At 39.4% G+C, this 25,407-nt stretch overlaps 1 pseudogene; it reads right to left on the bottom strand.

Moving 5' to 3' along the window:
• Positions 1 to 3,287: 3,287 nt before the first annotated feature.
• On the bottom strand, positions 3,288 to 17,567 carry LOC114276485 (1-aminocyclopropane-1-carboxylate oxidase homolog 1 pseudogene; annotated as a pseudogene).
• Positions 17,568 to 25,407: the final 7,840 nt, after the last annotated feature.

Genomic DNA, 25,407 nt, shown 5'->3' on the forward strand with positions numbered 1-25,407 from the left:
GCGCCAGGCAAGGCGTGGTTGTTCCATAGCTCATGAGTTAGCCCGGCAGGAAGGCCGACGTCAAACCAACATGGGCTCGGTTATGCTAGGATGTAACCGAGCTCGGTCCTCATTGAGCACGGCGAGCGGAGCGCTCAGGCTAGTTGCACAGCATGGCCGTTGATAACCGAGGAGTTACAGCCCGGCTGCCGAGCTCCTAGTAGAGTGGGCTGGCAGTTTGGTTAGGTGGTGTTCAGTAAGATTTGTGCTGACAGATGGGATAGCTGCACTACGTGTTGAGAGACTAATGGGAGTGGATTTGGGGCGCAGAAGGTATATAAGCGAGTCTGCGCCCCCCCATGCTGGGACAGATGACATTTTGGTGAGGCATACACTAAATATAGCTCAGTCCTCTCTCTCTCTCTATCCTTGTGTGTGTTCTAACTTGACCGTCGGAGGGGTTTTCCAACCACACACCGCCGGGTAGCTCACGGCCGTTGTGCTCGCAGGTCGATCGGACATACAGGAGCTTGGAAGAAAGGAGTGCGGGCTTGCCTGAATATTTGCTTCCCGTACACTATCAAAATATATTATTTTCAATATTCAATGTATGTCACTAAACAATTATTCATTTGCTGGTGTTTTATTCATTTACACAATTGATGTGATCATGTCATCCAATTTGATCAACGGGGAATTGAGATATTTACGAAATTTTACATGAAACTTGAACAAAATATGAAAGATCAAATATACATATCATCTCTAAAATATATTTATTGAATGTTTGTCTCCAAAGTACATGTTTTACTTTGTCGCATTTTGATTCTCAAGTTTTTTAATTTTATTTACATTTCTTTTTTGTTGTAAAGTTCAAAATACCTAAGGTTTCCTTAATCAATTTAGAGGACGTGAGCTTTGAGAACTATTTAAACTCACACTTTGTAGTTCGGAAATTTAATTGACAAAATTAAAAGATTGGATAAATTATACTAGAAGTGTCTATAGCTTGTGACTTGTGTTATTTTGGTCCATAATTTTTCAATTGTGATACATTTGACTCTGAAGTTTGAATATTGTTCTAAATAAGGACAATTGAATACATTATTACTCAATTTCAAGGACAAAGTTGTCAATTTAATAAAATATAAACTAATTTAACAAAAAGAAATGTCAAAAAAAATATTTTTGAATTTTTAAAAATTATTTCTATCCACCGAAGATAAAATTAGATAAAATTATATAAATTTTTTACATATTTATTTATTTTTTTACTATCTTAATTTTTATTATGTGTTTGGATGATAATCGTGTAATGGGTGGTTGTTAAGATTTCAATGTGTAATCGATATATTTAATATATAAAATATTTTTAGTTTTGAATTTTTTTTATTCAATGGATTGATTTAATAATAATATTAAAGTTGTTCCCATATTTGACCTTTGAAAAAATAAAGGTATAGTTTAGTAGAGTTTTAAAATTATGATTCGAAAATAGAGTTGTATTTTGAGTTTGTGAGTTTTGAAATTATGATTTGAGTGTAAAAAATTTATTTGGTTATGAGTTTTGAAAAGAGTTTTGAATTGAGTTTGAAATTTTTGATGTGACATATAATATTTGATTCAAAAACTTACAACTCATAAGTAAACACATAACCCAAAATTCTATTCAAAGCTCGTAAAAAAATTTAAAAAAATTTCGAAAATATCTTTTATTCAAAATATAAAAATAATAGATGCCAAAAAAAAAAACACGAACACTGTTCCGGTCAACCGGCCGAACAACCGGAGGGACATCCGGGAGGATGACCAGGTAGATATGTTTTCAAAAGTGGGTGTACAATCAATTTTCGAAAGCTCTAACCAAACACCACACTCAAACCAAGGGGTGAAATTGAGTTTTGGTAAAGGGGTGAAATTGAGTTTTGAAAGCCTTACCAAACACAGCCAAAAACTAATTTAATGAAAATAAAAACAACCACCCATTAAATGATCATCATCTAAACACATAATAAAAATTAATTTGATAAAATAAACAAATAAATAAATATGTAAAAGATATATCAATTTTACATAATTTTATTTTTGGTGGTTAGAAATAATTTTTAAAAATTTAAATATATTTTTTGACATTTATTTTTGTCAAATTAGTTTATATCTTATTAAATTGACGATTTTATCCTTAAAATTGAGCAATGATATATTCATTTGTCTTTATTTAGAACAAGATTCAAATTTTAAGGTCAAATGTATCACAATTGAAAAGTAATAAACTAAAGTGACATAAGTCCCAAATTACAGGGACCTTCAGTATAAATCACCCTAAAAAATTTAAGAATTAAAGTGCAAAAACATGCATACTTTAAAAACCATAAACCTAATTAATCTTAGATTTATTAACAACATTAGAAAAAATATAGATATAGTTATATTTCACTTTGGTCATCCAACTTTTGATCTGGTCAAATTCATCGTCCAAATTTGAATAAAAAATTACAGATGGTCATCCAAATGGAAAAAAATGCACATGTGGTTCTTATAAAATTCTATTTTTCATATAAAGTACCAAAAAGAAAAGATAATGATAATTATTATATGTATCAGGAAATTACAAAATGGAGGTAATCACGAACTTAATTAATTAATTTATTTTTTACAAATATGAAAAGAATTACATTAACCTAAATAATTAAAGTCCAACAATAATTAAAAAGTAACAGTCAAAAAGCCCAACAATTAGCACAAAACAATATCCCAGACTTGAGAAGAAATAAACTACGTACACTCTCATAATAGGTGATTAAAAAAAATAAAAAATTAAAAAACACCACAAATGATATCATACTCTTCTCCATATGTAATAACATAATTTTTTTTATTTATTATTTTTTTACTTTTTACCATTTAAAAAACAAGATCACTGAGAAACTAGAACCAACCATTCTCTTTTTATATCTGAAAAGAAAAACAATATCACAATACGTTCACAAGTAAATAATGTTCGCACTGGTGCTAGATAGTCATATTCATATCTCTGTCACTACTCAATCACAATGATAAAAATATTAAGATCATTACAACAATTTATCACACTGATCATAATTCATGAGATAAGAAGGTCTGCAAAGCATACGGGTCGAAATATCACTAAATTGAATAGTATATCGAGAGATGAAACAGAGCAGACACTGCAAGCACTACATTAACCCATCCAAAGTGTACTACATTTCTATTGTGCCACATTTGGAGGTTCATGAACATCAAATTATTCCACTGAGGTGATATAGAATTTCAAATGTGTTTGCCAATCTATCGTTCTTCACATATAATACAAAAGCCGAACAATTGTGCCATGCTATTGATTAGAATATCAAATTTGAACAAGGCATTCAAATGGAACTCAACATATAGTAAAAACAAGATTTACTAGAAGCAATGAGAAAAAAGATGTATAAATCTTACGACGACGAAGTCAGAAGTGGGCATCCTCTAATGACACCCAATATTGCATAAAACAAATTACTCTATATCCAACAAAGCATATTTAATTCTAATCTAACCTCAAATTGGCCTGGGACCTTCACAACTTGAAATGTGTAAGAGCAGAGTTCCCATCAAGCCCTTTAGAATCATAGTATGAAATGAAGTCTCTCACCGTTGTTTCTCGATATAGAGGCGGATTATCTTCTGAAAACAAGTCCTTGACCGGACCATACATCCTTGTTGATGGGTAAAGGTGTGGGGTGAAAAAGCATGCCACAGACACTCTTGGCCCCACATGGTTCGCCAAAGCTCTATGCTCGACACTTTTGAATCTGTCATTAGATATAAGCTGAGAAAACAAAACAAACACAAACACAAGAACATTCCTTAAATAATATTTCAAACAAAACTGACCCAGCCATTAAAATAGCAGCCATCATGAGGAAAAACTGCAAGCAGAATGTGGAAGTTTTGACATCAAAGAAAAGACACCAAACGTGTTACAATAGCTTGCTTTAAGCACACAGCAAATTTTATTTTATTTTTACTGTAATTTTTTTAATCAAACATTGAAACAGGGACAGGTCACATTTTTTTTTTTTTTTTTTGGGTTAGGTTTTGTTTGGGTCAAGGATTTAAGTGAGGATTTGTAGATGGAAAGGAAAAGGAAAGGGAAAAGTGAATGAAATGTAAGTTTAAAAAAAAAAATTCTTTCACTTTTTCCTTCTCTTTTGCTTTTCCTCCGCAAATCCCCACCTCAAATCATTGATCCAAACAATGCGGAAAGGGAACAGATGATAAGAAATATGATATTCAATTCATTATTGTAAACATAACTATGTGTTGTGATTATGAGCTTGCTAATACCGCACTTTTTCCTCCATGTTATAGTAAATAGATGACAGATGCGGGAAAAATATAAATTGATGAACAGAGAGAGAAAAAAGAAAAATCACAAATACATTACTTGTAAGAGATCTCCACTATTGACAACTAAAGCTCCAGGAACAGGAGGAACATTGACCCACTGGTTTTGATGAAGTACTTGGAGTCCCCCAATATCATCTTGAAGTAGGAAGGTGAGAAAATCAGGATCAGAGTGTTTGGATGTGCCCATAGTCAGTTCAGGCTCTGGGCAAGCGGGGTAATAGTTAGTCAGGATTGCATGTCCCTTTGCACAATCCAAGCCAATAAGGTGGTCAGGTTTAAGCCCAAGTGCCTCCGATAATAATTCAAACAAAGTAGTCCCCAATTGTTTTATTTGCTTTGAATACTCCATTGTTCTATCTCTACATGCCAACAACACACAATAAATGAAGCCCACACAATTTTAGTTTGAATAAATATATTTCTAACTTCAGAATGAGTATCTCCTGAAAACCGAAAGATTACAAAGTTTCTTTTCATGTATTTCACTATTCCAAATCTAATCACACCATATTCAATAGCTCTACATTTGCATCAGTTTTTGTAAATTATATAAGCATTATACAGAACATGGTTTAGAGAATTTGCCAACTGTAGCTAATAATTCGGATGAACTTAGATTTTGCATCCGTGCCCATATCTTAGTTGTGAAAGAATTTAAATTCTGTTCTGTCTATCAACCGAAATTTGGGCAAAAAACACAGAAATTTAGGACAAGTCAGACCAAATTTGGGGAGAAAAAATAGGAAGAAACAAGAAAAACTGTGACTATGTAAATTGGGTTAAGACAAAATATCCAATAGCTAAATTCAATCTTTCTTTTTTTCTTTTGGGCTCAGTTTGTTTAGGATAAAATGGGTATAGAAAGTGAGGAAAAGAGAAAAAAAATTATGAGTTTGTTTAGGTTGAAAGTGGCAGAAAGTAGAAGAAAACTAATTTTCTGGTAAAATCCATATTAGCATTGCAACTATTTTTTTAATTTCTTGCCAAAAAAAACACAAGAAAATATAAGAAAAATTAAATGTGTGAGTTCTAAAAATTTTATCTTTTTCATACAAAATTTTCATCTTAATCAAATGCTTGCAAGAAAATATATTTTCCTCTCTATTTCTTTTCTTTCACTTGATTTTCTTTTTCATAAAATTGTGGACACTTGGGGCATCTCTCCAATCAATATTCTGATTAATTAACAAGAATTGTAGTTAAACAATGAGCAACCAATATACAAATTCATAATATATTTTCTGAGTACCAACACGTAGCAAGGTGACGCCGACGTGTCAGTCGAGGTGCCACGTGTCCTGATTGTTATGCCGAGGTCATCTCGGTTTGGCCGAGGTTATCTCCGAAGATATCGGAATCCGAGATAAGTGTATAAGAGACAAGAGTCCTAGAATGAACAGGGAACTCAACATGGATAAGAGACAAGAGTCCTAGATTGGGAGAAGACTTCAGTTTGGGTAAAAATAAGACTCTTAGAGAGTTTATCCTAATCTTACTGGGAGTCCCAGATTAGCAGTAATCCTAAGTCCATTAGGGTCAGGTTCCTATTGGGACTAGGATTGTATTTGCTATAAAAGAGAGGCACCCCCATGGGTCTAAGGTATGTTTTTTAGGCTCAAGCTTGTGAGTTGAATAGATGATTAATTATCTTTGAGAGATATTGAGTACTGACTTGATCGTCGGAGTACCCCCGGGTGGAAGAACCACCGCCGGAGCCTTCTCTTTCTGTTGCAGGTCATTAAGGTGCCATCTATTTTGCCGGTGCTCTCCAGCTGATTACTAAGCGGGCAGTGTGGTCAGAAAATCACCCACACAATTTGGCGCCGTCTGTGGGAACGAAAGGAGAATAGATGGCCACCGTCGTACAAGATCAACGTGTCGGAAACGACTAGTTTAGCAAGGATGGAGAATATGTCGACATAATCGGAATGAAGACCCTTCCAAAAGGGATACAAAGACAGGGGGCATAACATTCAAAGAGCTCAACCTGAATGAGCAGATCCAAGATTCCAGAAGACATGATCTCGGCCTAGATGAGTAGGCCCGAGAAAAAAAGAGCTCAACCTGAATGATCAGATCCAAGATTCCAGAAGACATAATCTCGGCCTAGATGAGTAGGCCCGAGAAAAAAAGAGCTCAACCTGAATGAGCAGATCCAAGATTCCAGAAGACAAGAGCTCGGCTAAACCCGAGAAGAGAAGAGTTCAGTGAGCAAATCTCAGATCCCAGAAGATAAAAAAGAAACACACAAGATCGGACTGAAGTTAGCCAAGATGAAGACCTGTTGTAAAGACCACAAAGGAGTATGTGGAAGCTATGCACGAGGCGGATCCCTTGCCTATAGAACCATATCAAAGGGATTTTGGTGACCCTACGGACAAAAGGATGCAGAGGCTTATAAAAGCATGAAAAAGGAAACGGCTCGCCGAAGCGAGGCCGAGGTAACAATGGATCCAGCAAGCAAGAGGCAGAGAGAAGAAGAATATGTTTAACACTTGTTGAAATTTGTAGCAATTTACAAGTTGAAATTAAACCGAAATTATTCCTTATCTTCACTTGTTGAAATTTGTAGCAATTTACAAGTCGAAGTTAAGCCGATTCCTTATTTTCACTTGTTGAAATTTGTAGCAATTTACAAGTCGAAGTTAAGCCGATTCCTTATCTTCACTTGTTGAAATTTGTAGCAATTTACAAGTTGGAGTTAAGCCGAGATTATTCCTTATCTTCACTTGTTGAAATTTGTAGCAATTTACAAGTTGGAGTTAAGCTGATTCCTTACTTTCACTTGTTGAAATTTGTAGCAATTTACAAGTCGAAGTTAAGCCGAGATTACTGGTTCTCTTCGCTTGTTGAAATTTGTAGCAATTTACAAGTTGGAGTTAAGCTGATTCCTTATCTTCATTTGTTAAATTTGTAGCAATTTACAAGTCGAAGTTAAGCCGAGATTACTGTTTCTCTTCGCTTGTTAAAATTTGTAGCAATTTACAAGCCGAAGTAAAGCCGAGGTTATTGGTTAAACACTTGTAGAAATTTACAAGTTGGTTAACCCGAAGAAGATGCTTAACACTTGTTGAAATTTGTAGCAATTTACAAGATGACGTTAAGCCGACATATGATCATCCGTTGAAATTTGCAGCAATTTACAGGTTAAAGTAAAAGCTAAGTATATTGTTTAAACACTTGTTGAAATTTGTAGCAATTTACAAGTAGATCATTATTTAACACTTGTTATAACTTGAGGAAAGTTTATAGGTTGAAATTAAAACAGTATGTGTTTTATATCTGTTGGAATTTATGCAAAGTTTACAGGACAAGTTATTGCCGAGGTAAATCATCAGTTTGTATACCCGAGGTATGTCACCCCGAGAAGGTTGCACAAAGAAGGAAGAGCATACTAAAGACACGCAAAATATTTTAAGTATAGAATCATGCAAAGGCAGTCAAGAAAAGACAAATGCACAAGCATTCAGAGAAGGAAAGTTGCATTAGACATTCAAGAACAAGGAGGCACATCGGCCATATGCAGAGCTTACATTGTCTAAAAAAAGTAAAAAGGTACAAGAGTACAAGCGACAAAAAAGGAAAAACTTCAAAAACTGAAGTGATGCTTAACCGAAGTTAAGCCGAGATGATGTTTAACCGAAGTTAAACCGAGATGATGCTTAACCGAAGTTAAGCCGAGATTATGTTTAACCGAAGTTAAACTGAAGTGATGCTTAACCGAAGTTAAGCCGAGATGATGCTTAACCGAAGTTAAGCCGAGATTATGTTTAACCGAAATTAAACTGAAGTGATGCTTAACCGAAGTTAAACCGAGATGATGCTTAACCGAAGTTAAGCCGAGATGATGCTTAACCAAAGTTAAGCCGAGATGATGTTTAACTGAAGTTAAACCGAGATGATACTTAACCGAAGTTAAGCCGAAGTTAAACTGAAGTGATGCTCAACCGAAGTCAAGCCGAAGATGATGTTTTACCGAAGTTAAACTGAGATAATGCTTAACTGAAGTTAAGCCGAGATGATGTTAAAACATGAGAAAAGTTTACAAGTTAGGTTCAACCAAGAAGATGTTCAAACACTTGTTGAAACTTGAGAAGAGTTTACAAGTTGAAGACTATGGTTAAATACTTGTTGAAATTTTTTGAGCAAAAATTTACAAGTTAAACCAAGGTTATGTTAAAAGAAGTATCTACATACTCGCCGAGATTACCATATTTCCATGACTTGGAAGGAATTTGAAGACAGAAGTCTTGCTAAAAAGTTAAGTATCAAGTTATAAAATAACACTTGTGGAAATATTATGATAAATATTTTCAAAGTACTAGGTCAAAGCCGAGATAAACCGATTAATGGGTACAACCGAGGTATTATACCTCGAGGAGATTGCACAGCTAAAGGTGTATGCTGAAGACGAACATATGACTCAGGACTGCAAAGCACTAAATGCTCACTTAAAAGATCTGATGAGGCAAGACCATCTGAAGGGACCTCGTCGATGAACTGGCAAAACTGCCTCAGGCGCCAGCAGTTCCGCCTCCTCCAGCATAGCAACCTCAGGCAGGAGGACCTCGGGTAATTAATGTAATTCACTCGAGGGTCAACGAGAACGAAATTAGGGGGGAGACTCAGAAGGTAAAGCACCTGCAACATGTTCACCAAGTCAGGGACAAGAGGCATCGGGCAGATGAGTGCTTGGGACCAGTAGTGTCTTTTACTGAAGCCGACCTCGAGAAGGTCCAGCACCCGCATAATGATGCTTTGGTAGTATCCCTCCGGATTAGGGAGTGCCAAGTGAAACGCATCCTGATTGACCAAAGAAGCTCTTGTGACATCATGTATGTTCGATGTTACAAGGGGCTCGACTTTCATTCAGACGATATGGAGCAATCCAATGGCCCAATGGTTGGGTTCATTGGAACGCCGACATGGCCACTGAGAGCAGTAAGCTCGGAGGTGCAGGCTGGCACCAGAAAGATCACAACAGAATTCACCATCATCGACACTCCATCTCTTTACAAATCTTGGGAAGATCATGGTTGCATGCAATAGGGGCAGTTCCCTCAACATTGCATCAACTATTGCGATTCCCAACAGAACATGGGATTGAAGAAGTCATAGGGGATCAACTACAGACGGAGAATTGCTCCATGGCAGCAATATGGCAGCAATGAAATCCACCTACAGCATTCGAGAACCAGAGAAGGCAGAGATTGAAAACGAGGACATAGAGGTCCTAGATGATATCGGCAATGAGCCAACTGAGAAGAGTGAAGAGGCACTGAAGAAAATCCTCGGCCAGGAGGGGGATGAAGAATGTTTCTTTCTTCTCAGCTCAGGCTTAGCCGAAGAAGAAGAAAGAGAATTAGAAGCTTTTTTTGAGAGCACACATTGAGGTATTTGCTTGGACACCTTACGAAATGCCTGGCATTGACCCCGAGGTCACTTGCCACCAACTGAACGTCGACAGGTCGGCCAAACCTGTAATCCAACGAGCAAGAGGATCGACGTTGATGCACGTCGAAGCAGTAGAGGAAGAAGTAGACAGACTTCTGGAGGCCAGGGCCATCAAAAAAGTTAATTACTCGACATGGCTATCAAATACAGTGGAAGAAAGAATGATAATTAAAGGGCAAGGAATGTTAACACTTGTTAAAATTTTTGAGCACATTACAAGATGAGTTAACCGAAGATTATGAAGTCTACCACTTATTGAAATTTGTAGCAATTTACAAGTTTGGTATAGCCGAGATAAACACTGAAAGACGTTTCCGAGATATGATCATCCGAGATGACCAACTAGCTTGTTAAGAGCTGAGAAGGTTGGCAAGTACAAAAATGAAGACCTTAAAGAACTAGGGACTGAAAGCAATAAACGTCAGATTGATCTGCTTCGACAGACGACAATGGTTTAGCCTCGGCAGTCAGTTGGAGGAGCTTCTCTACCGCTACCTCGGCATCAATTTCAAGAAGGAAGCAAACTACTTGGCATCAGCGGTAGGTTGTGTCTCACCCCCAGAAGACAGTTGGAAAGAACTTCTCAGCAGCCTTCTCAGCCATGAGCTCAGCATCAACCTCCTGAAGAGTTTGATCAAAGCTCTTCTTGGCGATTGGCACCTCGGAGTTTTGAAAGCAAGGATTGAAAGCAAAAATCTGGGAAAAGACACAGAAAAAAGAAACAAGAATGTAATTCGTAAATCAAAAATGGTGATGAAGCTATCAGGAAATCAAGACAAAAAGATTGTACAGGTGTGTCAAGCCAAGAATAGTGGCAGAAATCAACAGATATGTGAACAGCGTATATTCAAGAAGATGATTTGGAAACAACGGGTAAAACAACAATGGTGGTTAATGTAACCAGCCCGCGGGGGACCTCGCTACAGCTCGGACTTGACTTTGTCAGTCACGGTTCTAAGTCTGAACCAAAGAGTCCAAATTCGGCAAATCGTTTTGAGAAAACAGATTTTTGAAAGAAGTGCCAAACATGGACTGCTTTGCCAGATACAGAGTCGCCACCTAAATGTTTTTTAATGGGAAATTTAGGAAACCCTGACTCGGTGCCAAAGGCCACGTGTCCGTCATCACCAAAGTTGCCTCGGCTCGGGAACTTGGGTACGATTGGGGAAGGTCACTTCGTGAGCACCCCCGCTCGCCCGATCAAAGATCGGCCTCTACTAACCATGATATCTATTTTTGAAAACATTATATGTTCTTATTCCGGTTTATTAGCCTAGGTTACTATGTGATGCGCACAGCATATAAGTATAGACTGGATCGCCCGAATTGGAACAAAACATTTCATGCTTGTTTATTTGAAAGATGGTTTGCTACTCGCAAGTAGGCTTAAAATGCAGATTTTGCCACCCGCAGATGGGCTTAGAAAAGATGGTTTTGCCACTATCTAGTGGGCTTAAAACATTTGATGATTTATTCCAATCCAACTAACCCAACCTTCACCCACAGGCATTCAGGCAGTTATATCACATAAGCACATTGCCTCATGGTAAGCATGCTATCATGGCATTCACTTACACGCATGCAAGGATGCTAAAGCATAAAGCTCACTGGGTACTCCAAGCCAAAAAAGAGACTACATTAGAAATCATGCATGACCCTAAGTATACAGAAATGCCTAATGCAACACATGCAAAAGTGCAAACTATAGCAGGCTCGGCTATTCTAAGATGGCATATGAAATGCTACAACTATCATGTATTCAATTTGGAATTGAAAGTACAATGCAATTAGTATGGTGCGCCGAGCCCGGTGCATGCAAAACAGATGAATGAATGCAAACATGCTATCATACTGTATGCTAATTAAAACATGCCCTAATCTAACCATCATAAGCGGATAAATAAAAGGGAGAAAGACGTGGGGTTGGAAGACATACAACACACACACGCACACTTATTACAGTTATGCCCTCACTCGGAGGGTCCGAATAAATATACAGTCCCGAATAAAAGAATAGTACAGTCCGAATAATGTACAAATTCCTAATTAATTAACAAATTAACTAAGAAAGCTGTAAAACTGGCGTGCAAGCCAGGGACTGCCTTGCTTCTGATGGGTGATGCATGTCCGGGTTGTCTTGCGCGGAAATCCACCGGGATGCCCCAATTAGCCTCTGTTTAGCAGTTATTCTTGGAAAGCGTGCCGAGCTCCGAAAAGTTGTTGATTCTTCATTTTGCTGCAACAGAGAGCAGGAAAGGGACATAGTAATGTATTTCACAAATATATGCATGCCTCGATCCTCGTGCCACCAATCACGCATAACGAGGCATGATGGCCGAGGAGTCGAAATGTGCAACTTAATATAGAATGAATGCACGTGTAAACACAACAAGAACCTAACTCCATCATGGATAATCCGGAGTGTCGGTGACTGGGGATGGAGACACGTTCCGTCACTCGAAGTATGAAACGCACCTCGTTTCCCGTGCCCGGGCTAACTCCTATCCCGAACACGATGCAATATGCATGACATGCATGAAATACAACTAAGATACAATCCTAACATACAGAATGCTATGGAATGACATGCCTTGAAATGCGTGCACACGGGCACGCAAACCGAGAAAATGATAGAATGCGATCTAAGATACAACCTAGTATGCACTATGCTGTAAAAATGAGATGCCTCGAAATGCGTGCACACGGGCACGCAAACTGAGAAAATGACAGAATGCAATCTAAGATACAACCTAGTATACACTATGCTGTAAAAATGAGATGCCTCGAAATGCGTGCACACGGGCACGCAAACCAAAGCAATGGCATACGCAATGCAAAATGAAAAAAATGGCATATAGAATGCAACATGGACTTATACCAACATGAGTGAGCCTCAACCACACTCACATAGGATGCCGATAGGTGAAAATGAAGTGCCTCGAAATGCGTGCACACGGGCACGCAAACCGAGGCAATGACATATGCAATGCAATAGCATGAAAACATGATAGGGGCTTATACCAACATGAGAGAGCCTCAGCCACACTCACATAGGATGCCGATGGATGAAAATGAAGTGCCTCGAAATGCGTGCACACGGGCACGCAAACCGAGGCAATGGCATACGCAATGCAAATGCATGAAAGCATGACAGGGGCTTATACCAACATGAGAGAGCCTCAGCCACACTCACATAGGATGCCGATGGATGAAAATGAAGTGCCTCGAAATGCGTGCACACTGGCATGCAAACCGAGGCGATGACATATGCAATGCAATAGCATGGAAATAGCATATAAACATGCTAATAAGATTTCAGCACTGAAATGTGGGGGAGCACAGCCCCGAAATGAGGCGAAAACACACCCGATGCGAGGAATAGTCCCGAAACATGAATTTTGGGACCCGAAATGGCCTATAGCTATACCAAACATGCATGATTGGCACATGGAATGAAAAGACAGAAGCAAGGCAGCCCCAAAATAAGCATTTTGCTAGTACAAAACATGGCCAAACAGCAAGCAAAGATAGGGCAAAATTAGCATGCGAAATGGCCCTAAACATGGGATTAAGAAGCAACTCACAGCTGCAAACTCCAAATAGGTTAGGACCCTTCAACAACATTGAAGAGGGACCAAAAATAAGCACTTTCACAGAACTGTAAAAACCTCAAAAAAAAAACATAGATAAGGCTAAGTTCTTACGCAAGAAAATGGACCAAAAGGTGGCCAAAGAGGCAAGTGGTATATGCAATGCCCAAACTGAAAAATTCCCTTCTACAACATTGAAGAGGGACCAAAAATAAGCATATTTGCAGAACTGTAAAAACTCCAAAACAATATACAAACATGCTAGAAATGCAATGCAAAATGAGGCTCAAAGGAGGCTATAACACGAAGTATGCAAAATATTCACCAAACAGCCAAAAACCCTTAATGAAACATGTTAAGAAGGTCAAAATAAGGCCATCTCTATGCCTGTAAATCGTCCAAAAATGGAATCATGATAGGCTTCCAAAGCATGCAAGAAAACGGTATTTAAGGAGGGTATTGAAGCAAGTGCAATATGGAGGGCTCAAACAGGGTTGAGCCCTTAATGAAACAAGAAAATGAGCTCAAAAGAAGGCCACTTTCAGTTATGGCCGGAGCTCAAAGCAAAAAGCATAGATGGCTTACAAAAGATACAAGAAATGGGCCAAAAAGGGAAAGATGCAACTCACCCTTGAAGATCAATACTTTTGTTGCTTCTTGGACCAAATTTGTTGCCTCTTAGCTGCTGGAATTCCTCTCCTTGCTTCTGGAATGGAGTGGTGGTGGTAGAGCTTGGTGGTGATGAAGAAAATGAGGTGTAGAGCTTGAAGGTTTTCAAGGAAATGAGGGAGATGGAGAGGGATTTTTGTATGCAAGTTTGAAGATGAAATTTTCCAACCCCCAAAATAAACAATGGAAGCTGGTTATAAGGAACAAAAGGAGGGTGTAAAGGTGGGGGAAAAAGGAGGCAAGCTTTCCCCCACAAAATATCCCCCGGATTGGGATATTTTCTGGGGGAAACAGCTGCACAGCTGTAAAGTGTGCATTGAGAGGAACATGGCCGGCCACCTATTTTTGTTGCAGGTGGCCGGCCGGCCACCCCCCCTAGCCGGCCGGCTAGGGGTCAAAAAGGTCAAGAATAATTAGTGGCCGGCCACCACATATTGGTGGCCTCCCAGGTCTCCTCTTCATAACCCTGTGGTTCGAATTTGGAAACTCTAAAACAGGAGAGAGAACAAGCCATTTTTAGGAGGGGTTCAAAAGGGTCAAATGGAATTAGTGTCCGGCCATAAACTTTTAGGATCCTCCCATGTGTGTACATCACAAATATGTGGTTCAAAGTTCAAGAAAAAGGGCCCAGGTTGTTCAACATTGGCCCGGAAGGAGGGGTTCAAAAAGGTCAAGCAACATTAGTGGCCGGCCATGAACTTTTAGGGTCCTCCCATGTGTGTACAACACAAATATGTGGTTTGGAGGTGAAGAAAGTGGCTCCAAGGTGTTCAACATTGGCTCGGAAGTGCGAAAAACGGGTGTCGGAGGGAGAAAATGGAATATAACTGGTTGCCAAGATAATTGCTGGCCTCCCACCCTCCAGTGACCTTCCTGGTGATGAAACAGAGGCACCTGCCAAAAAAGAACGAAAACCGATGCAAAACGAACCCTCGGGGGCCAAAACACGCAGTTCGGGGTCCCGAAAATAGGCTGCTAAGCACCGAAAGTGGCGTTCGGCCACGAAGTGGGTTTCTACGACCCCAGTGTCCCTCAAAAGGGAGCAAATAAGAAGTATGCCAAAAATCAGAGCAAACGGAGTCGGTTAGGCGGTCCCGAACCGAGGCACTCGGCCTGACGGCTCCGAAAACCAGGAACCGGGCTCCGAAATGGGAAAAATGGCCTACAGCCACAAAATGTAGCCCACGGCCACTGAGAGATGGTCCACGGGACCTCTCCCTCCCCTCAGGAAAAGAAACAGAGAAAATCGAGTCTAGTTCGCAAACCGAGGCAAGGCGTAGAAAAGGGTTCGGAAGTCCGGAGGCAGGGCTCACGGCCAAGACTCTAAAACTTCTGAACGAGCGCGATATGCAACATCACCAAGCGCTCAACTGGTGACGTCTGAGTCTTAAGGTCGGTCAAAAATGGGGTGTCTACTGTTAACAATGAAGCAGAGCTTCTTGGAAAGCAACAAGAAATAAAACCAGGAGGAACAGTGGCTTACCAGAAAGAGGGAAGCCGGAATGAGAATTGCCGAAGTCTGACGACGGATGCGAAAATAACAGAATGACGTAAGCCTCACCAGAGGAGAGGAACGAAGACAGTTGCAGAGCTTGAAAGCTTAGAACAATAACAGATTTAAGCAAAAGAGCTAGAAAGATGAGAAAGCCAGAGGATTGAATGAAAAAAGGGAAAAATCAGAGTCAAGAAGACGACAAAGTTCAAGAATAAAGCCAAGTGCACAGGCACTAAGCAAGTATGTGAAGAACAAGAAAGTAATGACCCAGACATGATGCTAGCAACAGAAAGCGGATATGACAAGGACAGTGCCAGGCATTCAAACAATTCAAAACTTGAAAACAGATGAAAATAGAAGGCAACAGATGGCAAGTAAACGGATTCAGAAGAGTTATGAAAGATTGATCTTAATAAAAGAGTTTTGAACACCGATATGAAGATCGCCGGAGTAAAATAGATAACTGGAAATCGGGAACCCACCGAAGAATGTGAGTGGAGCAGTTGCAAAGCTCTTGGAGTTTACGAATTAATGGAACAAGAACCTCGGCTATGAGGTGTGATCTCGAGCAGCTTGGAAAGCATGGAGCTTGATACTTGACAGAAATGAACAGTAAAGTCCAGGGAACTTTGAGGTCGGCGAGTTTGATCTCGGACAGAGGAGCACAGATGAACGAACAGTGTAGGTTCCATCACCTCAGAATGCCGAGGTAATAGAACCTAGGGGGCAATTGTGGGGATATATTTTCTGAGTACCAACACGTAGCAAGGTGACGCCGACGTGTCAGCCGAGGTGCCACGTGTCCTGGTTGTTATGCCGAGGTCATCTCGGGTAGGCCAAGGTTATCTCCGAAGATATCGGAATCCGAGATAAGTGTATAAAGGACAAGAGTCTTGGAATGAACAGGGAACTCAACATGGATAAGAGACAAGAGTTCTAGATTGGGAGAAGACTTTAGTTTGGGTAAAGATAAGACTCTTAGAGAGTTTATCCTAATCTCACTGGGAGTCCCAGATTAGCAGTAATCCTAAGTCCATTAGGGCTAGGTTCCTATTGGGACTAGGATTGTATTTGCTATAAAAGAGAGGCACCCCTATGGGTCTAAGGTATGTTTTTTAGGCTCAAGCTTGTGAGTTGAATAAATGATTAATTATCTTTGAGAGATATTGAGTATTGACTTGATCGTCGGAGTACCCCCGGGTGGAAGAACCATCGTCGGAGCCTTCTCTTTCTGTTGCAGGTCAGCAAGGTGCCATCTATTCTGCCGGTGCTCTCCAGCTGATTACTAAGCGGGCAGTGTGGTCGAAAAATCACCCACACAACCAATATACAAATTCAATAATATATAAAACAAACACATACAAATATATATATATATATGCAGACTTACATCTTTGTGGGCAGATAGAGATGATCTACCTGCAAACCTCAAGCAACTCTTGTGGGTGAAGAGGGTCAGGACCCATAGCACAGAACAAGGTGTCTCTCCAATTAGCAGATCTTGACTGATACAAATCGAAGCTACTCCCAAACTTCACTTTCCTCTCGAGCTCATAAGAGTAAAACCCCATCTTCACCTCCTTGTTCTGCTCGTTGAACCCACGCGCCGCCCTCAACATCTCCTCCAACACGCTCCTGGGTATCCCGTGGTTCACCACCTGGAAGAACCCCAGAGTCTCCGAAGCCCTTCGAACTCCGTCGACGATCGTAGATCGACGGTTGGAGTCGAATCCTAGGTTTATGACAGGGATTGAAAGATGGGTGTCGGAAATTGGGTAGTCTCCGGCCAGTTCGTCGGTGGGTCGGACGAAGATTCGGGGAATTTTTTCGATTCCGGCGTCGACGAGGCCTTTGACTCCGGCTTTTGATTCGTCGAAGGCTTTTAGGTCTTGGAAGCGGTTGTAGGGAGGTGCAGTTTCCGGTGCCGAATTCGTTACTGTTAAGTTGGGTTCTCCGGCGCCGGCCATTTGAGACCTCTTTGCTGAAAGAGACGTGCACGATACGTCCCAGCTGTTTTTTTTACAATGATGTATGGGAAACACTATGCGCATATAGAGCATCTCTAATGTTTTATTCAAAAAAAATTTCATTAAATTTTATTTAAATTTGATATAAAAACAAAAAATTGATCTGACATTGTATATTTCAACAAAATGATTTGGAATTTTATCAATTATTGGTGGACCGAGAAGAGGATCGGAGGACGACCTTTCCAAAAAAAATTATAAGGAGGTGGTCAATCGAGAATATTCGGTTAGTTGTCTGGTACTCAAGAGCTAACGGCTTTAGTAATTTGATGAAAAGTTTTAGCATTCTCAATTTTATAAAAAATTTGAGATATCTGTAATTTGATAAAACAAAAGATGAAGCATTTAAACACTACTTTTGTACGATTTTTCATCAAATTTAAATTTGATGAAACAAAAGATGAAGGATTAGAGATGGTCTAACTTCAATTTTATGGGTTATAACAAAAAGAAAAAATAAAATTGTCATATTAAATATAATATGAGTTATAATTTAAAAATTCATATGTCATAATTAAAAGCAATATCATAACCAAAAAAATAAAAATAAAAAATAAAATAATAAGACTATTTCCAATTATTCACACATTCTCAAGTACAACTTTAGACCAACGAAAGGAATAAGAAAGAAGAAAGGAATCCCCTAAGACATCGAAGAGAGGACCAAAGGGGAAAGGAGGGGGGGTGGCTGACGGCTGGGAGAGGTCGCGGTTGGTGGTGGGTTTCGACCAGTGTGGTGGTCGACCACGAAAGAAGGTGACCGTCCTATGTGGTGATCGACCGACATGGTGGTTGACCTCGGACGGGATTGAACGTGAAGGGAGGCGATCGATCGATATGGTGGTCGACTGCAGAAATGACTGAACGTTGAGGAAGGTGATCGACCTACGTGCTGACAGACTGACATGGTGGTCGATCTCAGAAGGGATTGATCGTTGAGGGAGGCGACCAACCTACGTGCTGACAGATCGACATGGTGGTCGATCTCGGAAAGGATTGATCGTTGAGGAGGGCGACCGACCTACGTGGTGACCGACCGACATGGTGGTCAACCTCGAAAGGGATCGATCGTTGAGGAAGGTGATCGACCTACGTGGTGACCAACTGACGTGATGGTCGACCTCGGAAGGGATCGATGGTTGAGGGAGGCATTTATGGTGCATGGGGCTTGAGGGACAGAAAGCGTGTGATGATGTGAAGTGGAATGGACGGGGGATAAAGGCTATACACGTGGGGCAATCTGGACCACTTGTAGGGGATAGGAAGTGGTAATAGGAAGTGACAGGGTTGTATAGGGGGCGACGTAGGAAAGGCGGAGAGTTTAACTTTGAAATTTTTTTCAAAGTGGCCAAATTTAATCGCGATCCTTGGAACACAAACAAACTCTGGGCATTCGGACTGGTGCGATTTACTTATCTGATTGCAAAAAATTAGCGTATTCTAGACTTTAGCTCCTTTACCTCGGTGGATTCTCCTCTCGTTCACATCGCAAATTTCCTCGCCCCTACAACTGAAGCGATATACAGAAATACAACGGAGATCGCACAAGACAAAGTGTCGGTTATGACATCGGATGCGTTAGAAGAGAAGGACGGAGAGGCATTGGCAAAGCAATATAGAGTGGAGAGGCGTATGGAAAGGGGCAAGGAACGGACCCTGCCGACAATGATGATCTCGGCGGCCCAACCAATTAGCCAAGTGGCGCCTAATCACTGGCATACCAAGGCAGACAAATGCACACTAACAGCAGAGGATTTGGAGGAGTTGCGGAGTAGATACCAGATTCTAGCCAATGTAGAGTTAAGATTGCCAACGGCGAAGGAGAGGGCGTCAGATACATGGCTGATGGAGTTCTCATTGTACGAAGAAGCACTGCGAGGGGGTTTGAGGCTACCCTTCCCCCAACTCATGGTCGACGTGCTAAATCAGTTGGAGGTGGCCCCAGGACAACTAATGCCAAATACATGAAAGATTCTCTTTGCCTGTGTGGTTGAGTAGCCACGGGCAACTGGAGGAGAGATGATAACGGTGGATGAATTTTTTTCATGCTACAAGGCGTTAAGGCAACAAGCGGCATGGGTGACCTTGCAAGCAGTAGCTGGTAGGGGGTTGGTGGCGGGACTACCCTTGTCGGTGAAGGGTTGGTGGCCAAAGTGATTTTTTGTGTCAGGAAGTAAAGGGAGGGGGGTGCGCACGATGTGGAGAGTCCCCACCAAGAGCTTGATTTGATATAAATTATTCTAATTCCTTCATCAAATAAAAATAAAATAACATATATTGATTTTTATTTTATGCTTTAGTCAAAAAAATAACTTTCCAAACATGGTCTTAAACTAGGCCAAAGGCACTGGTTATATTATTTTCAAATTTCTCATTTGAGAATAGACTATTTTTAGTAACTTTTTAACTTTTCAAAAAAAAAAAATGTATAAAAAAATAGATAAAGTAATTTAACAATTTATAATAATTTTTTTAACTTTTTAACTAAAATATTTAGTCGCCACCCAGCAGTCATATTATTTTGATAAAAGTGTTTCAAAAACACAATTTTCAATGTAAAATTATATTTCAAACATGACTTAAATCAAGTTGAATGAGTTTTTATTTATTTATGAAATTCATTGAAGTTGAAGGCATGAATTTAGGTCGAAACAAAACTCTGACAATGTATCTAAATTTAGGAGTTTTTTTAAGTGTGCAAGTGCACACCATGTGCCACTTACACAAAAAGTGTAAGTGTAAGGTATAAGTATAAGTATAAGGTGTAAGTGTAAGATGTAAGTGTAAGGTGTAAGGTGTAAGTGGGTTGCACATGGTGTGCAACCTCAAAAAAGGTGTAAGTGTAAGGTTTAATTTTTTACAAAAGGTGTAAGTGTAAGGTGTAAGTGTAAGGTATAAGGTGTAAGGTGTAAGTTGCACACCATAACCAAACTCCTAAATTTAATAAAAAAAAAAAAAATTGAAAACTACGGAGTTTTTGATATTAATTTTGTAAACTACTCAAACATGATAAAAATATAAACATAAATGTCAATCATAACTTTGCAGAATAAATAATCTGAAATAAATCTTATTTATAGGTTACACAACAAAAAAATACATGTGAGCATTTCGACACACAAAAAATACTTTTCCCAAGTTTATAAAATCATGTAAAAATTATAATGAAATGTTAATAGTGATCTTATTGCTATACAAAAAATTTCCGATCAAATGTTAATGTCAGAAAATTTATCGGATTGGCTAAACGTGATGTTGGGAATAATATAAAGATATAAATAAAAGTAAAAAAATTATAAACACACTTACTCATAAATACCAAACAAACTTGTGTTTGGTTTGTATTTATAAATTAACTTTTAAGATAAAAAAGTACAAAAAATTTATTTGGTTTGCCTTTTTCTAAATACTCTCTCTAAAATAACTTTGATTTTTTTTGTAGAGTAGTTTTTGAGATAAAAAGTATAAAAACTTGTTTGATTTGTCTTTTTTTAAATATTCTCTCTAAAATAACTTTGATTTTTTTTGTAAAGTAGTTTTTGAGATAAAAAAGTACAAAAACTTGTTTGGTTTGCTTTTTGATAGAGTAAAAGTAATCTTGAAAATTAGATAACCAAACACATTTTTGAGAATTTTTTTAAAAAAATATATTTGGTTTGATTACTCTTAAAAAAGTGTTTGTAGAGTATATTTTCAAAAAAAAATTTCCAAAATCAAACCAAACAAGGCACACAAAATCGGTCTTACTAACAAGTGTCCTAAGGAATAAAAAAATGAAAAAAGATATATCAATCTCCATGCATTTATTATTAAATGTAATATACTTTTTATAAATTTTAAAATATTTTATAATTTTTTTTACACTTTTTCCAGACATTTTTTCTCAATTCTTATAGGCATTTGTCATACAAAATCTAACTTCTGTTCAAAAAAAAAAAAAAAAAAAATTAGCATATTCTGAATTTCATTAAATGCGCCAGTGCTATGTGTTGGAGCATATCAAATTGGTGAATGAAAAGTGATGTTAATGGATCACGCAAACTTCTATTCGGAATAGAGGGAGTTACAAGTAATTTTATAGTGAATATTAACTAAATAATTCAAATATTTCAATGTCTATTCAATATTTAATTTCCTCCAATATTTCAAGAACTTTGCCATGATTGAACAGAAATGTCAATATTTTTTTTCTTTTCTTTCCTTTTTTGTTACTTTATTTGAAAAGCAACAAAACATTATCAGTTATATATGTTGGTAATATTCATCCCTATAGCATGTTATATGCATCTGCTTAAAAGTATGAGCTTTCACATAATGCAAAACATGCGGAAAAAATCACTTTATTTGCATCCAATCCTATTAACACAGTTTTCTTGTTTCAGCATAAGTAAAATTGTTCTTGTTTTCCTTCTAGAGCATAAGAATATATATCGAACTATTAAGTGTGTATGAGTTGATTTCTGACCACACTGTCAAATTAGTACTAAGCTGGAGAACACTGGCAGAATAGATTACCCCCGAATGACCTGCAACAGAAAGAAGAGATTCCGGCGGTGGTTCCTTCACCCGGGACATTCCGACGATCAAGTCAGTTAGCTCTCAAAGATAGTAAAAGTACTTAACTCACTATTCAGAATACCAAAAACGTACCTTAGACCTATGAGGGTGCCTCTCTTTTATAGCCAACGCAAACCTAATCCTATTAGAAGCTTAGCTCCAATAGATTCTGTCTCTATGTTAATCTTGGACTCCCAGTTGGATTGGGATAAACTCTCAAAAAGTCTTATCTTTATCCAAACTGAAGCCCTCCACAATTCTAGGACTCTTGTCCCTTATCCACTTATCCCGGATTTCGGTATTCTCGCAGATAACCACGGCCTAGTCAAGATTACCTCAGCATCATATCCAGGACACGTTGTACCTTAGCTGGCACTCCGGTGACACCTTGGTCATGTGTCGTCATTCAAAAATTATATCCCTACAACTGCCCCCTAGGTTTTATTACCTTGGCATTCTGAGGTGATGGAACCTATATCATTTCTTCTACTTAGCATGTCGGCTAAGTTCGCTTTATCTTTTATTTACCGAGGTCATCATTCGTTGGCCTCATATGACCAAGACCTGTAATCTGTTTTCCTAAAAATGCCTTTAGAGCAAATAATCAAGTCGGTTTAAATTATTTAGCCGAGATTATCCTCCTAGCCAAGGTCTTTGCTTCATTAAATCAAGAACTCCAAGAGTTTTATCACGCATGTGAGCTGTCACACATAATATCTCAACTGTTTCTGCCGCGCGTCCCGCCCTCAATGGATCGTACCTGACACGCGCCATTAAGCCGCATCACTTATGCGTGCACCGTCTGACAAGCACCTCGTCCTAGGCACATTGATGGTAATTTTGCCGCCATTCCATGGTTTTGATCAAAAATCCCTTCTCTCTCTCTATGTCTCTTCACTTTCGCATCCTCGTTCCCAAGCTCCCAGCCTTTTCTCTCTCAACTTTTCACTTCTAAATCTGCCATTGTTGCTCTCATGAAGCTTTCTGCATCCACCTTCACTCTCCCCTTCCGGCGAGGCTTTTGCTACACCTTTCTGTTTATTGCCACCGTTCGACACCAGCGTACTTTACACCGGCTTCATTTTCTTTGGTAAGTCACTGTTCCTTCCTTCGTTTCAATTTCATGTTTCATATTTTATTGCCTCTATTTATTAGCCATGTTTTGAACATATTCATATGCTCCCACTCCTGTCTGTGCTTCAAATTTTATCATTTGAATGCTCAAAACATACTCTATTTCACCTGTTTTTGGGTATGTACATGTATCCACACACTTTGCTTACTTTACCACTGTTCTTGGCCTTGTACCCTTGCACACACTCTGTCACGGTGTTCTTGATAGAGCATCATCATTCTTGATTCTGAATCTTTGTTTTTTGTCTTTTTCTTCTGTGTTTTCTCCAGATTCTTGCCTTCAATCCTTTGTTTACATAGACTTTGGTTTGGGATTTGTCGTAGAACTCACAAACCTCAGGAAAAACTGAAACAAACTTCACTTTAGATCCTAAAAAATCTTTACCCCAGCAATCGTTTAGGTTTTAGCCGAGGTCCTTCAAACTTTCATAAAACACTTCCTTTTGAAATCCAACACCTTCCCCCAAGCCGACATCATGGGTATGTGGAGATATAGGGTAGACACCCTGACCAAGCTAGAATATTTCAGGCAGGAGTTTTCCATCCCAGCTGACGTCCATCTGAGGTTGGCTGGGAAGGATGACTCCATTATGCCCACAGTCGATTCTATGCCCTTCCCAGTTGTAGTTTTCATAGAGTATGGACTTAGGCTCCAACTCGACATACCTTTTGCGAGAAATCCTCCATTACTACAAATTGAACCCCATGCAGCTCGCCATTAACTCCTACCGTGTTATCAACGACATAATAACCCTAGCCAAAAAAGAGAATGCTAGGGTAACTTTAGCCGACATCGAATACTGCTACACCATGTGTGGCCTTAAGTTAGAAAAATGTTACATTTACTACCTCAAACCGAGGTTCACAGAATACAAAATTGTTGCCGATCTCCCAGACTCCAACAAGGGAGCCGGGGACGTTTACTTCATTATCTCGGGCAACTAGGAGTTCATTCCAGATGAGGACCTTCACCTCTACCCTCTTAGCCGAACAGTATTCGTAGAGGGTAATGGTAAAAGCCAAGTGTCTATACTTGTTTTTCAAGTTTTTCATACTGTGTTCTTTTTGTATATGTGCTAACGTCTGTGCTCTTTCTTACAGCTCTTCCACAACCACCAAAGGGCTTTCGCAAGTCCTTCTTTCCCAACAAGGGCCTCAAAAAGCTGTTGGATCTGCCCGTTCAGAGACGGAAAGCTCCTCTGCTGCTTAACTTTATTCCGACTTACAAGTCAGTGCTTCCCGACATCCCAAAAAAAAAGAAGAGCAAGTCTCCTCCATCCGCCACCACACCTTTAACAACTTCATCATCTCGGCCAGATCAGGGATCTACCTCGGATCCAGCGGAGCAACCATCTACCTTAGCTCCATATCTAATCCCTCCATCTCAATGCAAACGCTGACACCGAGCTACAATTGCTGCTGAAATGGGTTGTAAGAAGGCAGTCGCAAAAGATCTTCTGGCCGACATCCCTGACACCGTCAATGCCCAACCAGCACAGTCCCAGCCACAGCCAAAGCCCAAAAGAATGAACAAAGCCCAACACAAGGCAACGGTGACTCAGATTGATACTGAGGACACCTTGCCAATTTCAAAATTGCCTGAGAGTGAAAAAACCCCTTCTGCCGCCGAGAAGAGGCCCGCCGAGGTTGAACCATCCCAGTCAACCCGGTCGAAGAGGCTGAGGTCAGAGTCGGCCACTACCTCGGGGTCCATGAAATGAGATGCCCCCTAGGCCCCTCCCATCACCATAGAGGACAAGCCAGTTAGAGCTAGTGATAGCGCGACTGATCTTGAGGTCGGCGTTGCCCTCTTTATGACTTTGCTCCTTCCAAATGATCTTAATCGTAACGCCGAGATGAGCGAGTATGAAAACTTCACTTTGATGTTGTAGCATTCCGTCCAAGTAAGTCCCTTACACTTGATATCTTTCTTTTTCTATTATTTCATACTTAGAGAATTTTTACTAACTTTTGTTCTGTCCACTTTCTTTTAGGCGATCCAGCACACCCACTCCTTCTCAATGCAAGCCTTTGAAATGAGGAAGGAGTTGGTCGACAAGATCAGGGAGGTTGCTGGTTTACAAAAGAC

This window comes from Camellia sinensis, chromosome 6 (assembly GCF_055761805.1).
Source record: "Camellia sinensis isolate YWXY chromosome 6, ASM5576180v1, whole genome shotgun sequence".
Taxonomy (NCBI): domain Eukaryota; kingdom Viridiplantae; phylum Streptophyta; class Magnoliopsida; order Ericales; family Theaceae; genus Camellia; species Camellia sinensis.